This window comes from Harmonia axyridis, chromosome X, assembly GCF_914767665.1.
Source record: "Harmonia axyridis chromosome X, icHarAxyr1.1, whole genome shotgun sequence".
Lineage (NCBI taxonomy): Eukaryota > Metazoa > Arthropoda > Insecta > Coleoptera > Coccinellidae > Harmonia > Harmonia axyridis.
Window position 1 is genome coordinate 21532279 of NC_059508.1, and position 4044 is coordinate 21536322.

At 33.7% G+C, this 4044-nt stretch overlaps 1 long non-coding RNA gene across 1 annotated transcript; it reads left to right on the forward strand.

The window, feature by feature from the left end:
• Positions 1 to 3240: 3240 nt before the first annotated feature.
• LOC123686257 lies at positions 3241 to 3566 on the forward strand. Its single transcript, XR_006748421.1, has 2 exons — positions 3241 to 3281; positions 3336 to 3566. It is a non-coding gene; the product is annotated as an uncharacterized LOC123686257 (long non-coding RNA).
• Positions 3567 to 4044: the final 478 nt, after the last annotated feature.

The window sequence follows — 4044 nt, forward strand, 5'->3', positions numbered from 1 at the left end:
CTGGACGTTGTATCTCTTTTCACCAACATTCCTGTCGAGTTGGCAGTTTCAGCTGTTGAGAACAAGTGGGATACTATCAGAAACCACACAAGTCTACCAAAAGAAGAATTCATCCATGCCATCAAGTTCCTGTTTTCTTCAAACTATTTTCTTTTTAATGGTAGGTTCTTCAAACAGGTGCTCGGTTCCCCTATGGGTTCCAACTTCAGTCCATCCATTGCTGAATTAGTAATGGATTTCCTTCTGGACGGCATTCTTGTTAGTATTCCTTCTCACATTCCTTTCATCAAGAAATATGTTGATGATCTAATATGTGCTGTACCTAAAGACCAGGTTGCTTTCGTTCTAGACAAGTTTAACAGTGAACATGAAAGTATACAGTTTACTTTGGAGGAAGAAACAGCGAATGGAGTCCCATTCCTGGATACAAGGGTGATTCGAACACTGGAAAATAGGCTGATTCTGGATTGGTACCTAAAACCAACAAGTTCAGGGAGATACATACACTATTTTTCTAATCATTCACATGGACAAAAGGTAAACATGATTTTAGGATTGAAGAATCGCATAGAAAAGGTTGCCCATCCAAGTCTAAGGCGGCAGAATCTGAGGTTGTTGATGCAGTTGATGCTAGAGAATGGATACCCAAAAAGGTTATTGTCCAGATTGATTTATAATACCACTCCTTCGACACGGCCAACGAATGGAGAGAGGAGCGTATCCACCACTGTGGACACTGAGAACACGGGTAGAATTCTTCACTTGTCTATTCCCCTAATTAATGGTATGACAAACGCATTAATTAACCTCTTAAAGACCACAGAAATTATGTTGATTCAGAAATCTTATTTTAAAATTGACAGATTATACAGTCGAGTGAAAGATAGGATGACTGTTGATAACATGAGTGGTGTGGTATATTGTATTCCTTGTTCAATATGCAGTGAGGTGTACATTGGTCAGACGTCTCAGCTTCTGAAGAGAAGGATTGCTCAACACAAAAGCGACATCAAAAATTCAAGTAAGATTTGTGCCCTAGCAGACCATACCCGGGACAAAGATCATCCAATGAATTATGATTCCACCAAAATCCTAGAAATTGAAGTTAGTGGAAGAAAGAGATGTTTCTTAGAGATGTATCATATTAAACGCCAAACCTGTTCGATGAACTACAGAAGGGATGTAAATAATATCAGCTCCATCTATTCTTATTTGATTCATTATGACCAGTTCGGTGGGAGAGAATTGGATGAATCACATACAGAAAGAATTTCAACAAGTTCAGCAGTCGTAGGGATAACATGAAAATGAATTCTGTGTTCTAGGCCATTTCTGTGAGAGGGGATTGGTTTCGGTTCATGGAATCTTTCAAAAAATCGCATTTGTTCTGAGTTCGGTGAGAGTGAATTACTGCGACCAATGTGATTTAATGCTACTCTATGTTTCATCTGTCATGTGCGTGTATTCTGTGGCAAGTCTGGTTGACAACATTTTTGACAACCTCTCATTTTGTTGATTATTCTGTTTACCTTATTTACTTATTATAATTGATTTCTACTCCTTTACTAACGAAGTATCAGATCTTTTTTCGCTGAAGTTGTTGATGTTCTTGCTAGTTGCTTTCTTGAGAGCTATTGATTTGTGTTCAAATAAGATCTTTACAACTCTGTATTTCGGTATGTACTATTTTTACATGTTTTGTGGTTGCCTTATTTTGACTGTTTTTTATTGCTATTGTAGAGTCCTGAAGAAGGTCCCCATCGGGATCGAAACGTCGACTAAATGAAATAAAGAAGAGTGACATTATAACACTTATCAATTTTCCCACACCCCTTATCTAACTTATAACTATTATATATATATATATATATATATATATATATATATATATATATATATATATATATATATATATATATATATATATATATATATTCATCCAACAGACGTATTCAGTCCCGTTATACTTGGCAGGCTACCTCAGACCCATGTGATCCGAGTGTTTTCTTGGAGTGTATATGTGAAAAATCAGCTGTTTGAAAATATAACTCCTTAGGCATCCATAGAGGGGAAAATTTTTTTTTCATTCAAGAAAGTTATATATTCTGTTCTCTTTTTGAGACCCGTCACGTTCCGCCGACTTTTCATTCCCACATATACTCGACTGACATGTACAGCCCACCTTGTCGATCCCAGCGGTGTTGTCAGATCACAGGGTCTTAGCGCGTCTATTCGATATACCATTTTGTTATAATTGTATAAGTGGCGTTGACAACTGAACAAATCAAGATAATATTGCATTTTTCGCATGGTTCAGCTATTTCATGAAATATGTTTATTGAATAATCTCAACTGTTACTTTGAATGAATGAAAATTTGTTAGAATGTCCGTAATTTTCGAATATCGAGTAGAAATGATCTCAAACGATTGTAATTGAATTCAGAAAATATCAATATCTTACAATATATCCGCCAATCACGATTATATTATGTCTGAATCTGGAGTTAGGTGATGAAATAAGTTATCTGAAATTTTGGTTATGAGTTCTTGTGTTTGATGAGAGCACAGCGAAACTTTTGTGAGATGAGTTGTATTTGATCGATCATTATAGCGAAACAACATCAAGGATGGCAAAATAGATATTATGATTTTGTTAATTTATAATAAGTTTAATACTAATACTTCTTAGTTACAACTAAATTGAATACGATAAACATTCTTAGAATTTGTCTCAGAACTGAAATCATATATATATATATATATATATATATATATATATATATATATATATATATATATATATATATATATATATATATATATATATATATATATCTAAGTATATATAAAACCGCTTGCACATTTACGTCAAACTTTAAACGTAAAATCACAGCCCAAACGGGACCATCTAGAGCAAAAATGACAAGAATAAGACCCCCCTCAAAATCGTCTGGAGATCCCGGGAAAAATCCCAAACCTTCGATTCTCCCCGCGGTTTTCGAGTATACGGGGTGTTTCGGATCATTTTGACATTTCAGGTCCCATATTTCTGTGGTATCTGTGGACAATTTGGCTGTCAGTGTCATGTTAATAATAAATATTCCATTTCGATATATGAAAGTTCTTGAAAAAGTTTGCAGTTTCCAAAATTGTTATTCAATATTTAAATAAATGCCGACAGATAAAATGCAAAGTCTTCGGCGAATCGAAAATTTGATAGATATTTGTCAAAATTTGGAAATGAACATTGATATCATCGAATGCATTTTCCTCAATTCAGGTTCGTAATATTGATTCAATTGGATGAATGTTACTTCATTTCAGGAATTTTTAGTTTATTTTCCACAAACTATAAAACTACATTCTCTTTCGTGAGAATTTGAATCTATTGCGACAGAAGATGGAACTACAAAAGAGAACAGAAGTTTCATCTGATCATCAATAGGAATACCGATATTCGTAAATTGTAAACTTTTAATAAACATGAATCACCCAGTCAATTCAGTCTTGGATTGGAGTAAAAGTTGTACTACCATGAAACAGTATTAAACAGATAGAAAAACTCCTTATAGATAATTCACAATTGGCTTTATTACTGGAAAAAGAGCGAAGTTAGTCAGATGACATTCAAAAATTTCCATGTGATTTTTGAATATCTAAAATATACACTTTTACGACTGAAGAGTGCAAAAATATAAGTGACCTATCAGTTTTTGAAGAATTTGAGTGCAGTGCTGTTGAATTTATGATGAAGAAATCAAATCGTTGTGAAATCTTTCATACGAATAATTTCAACCATATATACCCTGTTATATTATCATAATATTATTTGTCGTTCAACTGAAACCTTGGAAATAAAGAGACTCTCAAACTTATAACCTGACTTCTCAAAAAGGTTCTATCTAGATATTAAATTTGCTTATGAGGTAACATAAGCCATGGGTATTCGAAAGGCAAGTCTATTCATTCTGTCTCTTTTCAGGTTGTTCATTTATAGCTATACTATATACATATATAAAATCAGTTCAAATTTTTCACTTGAA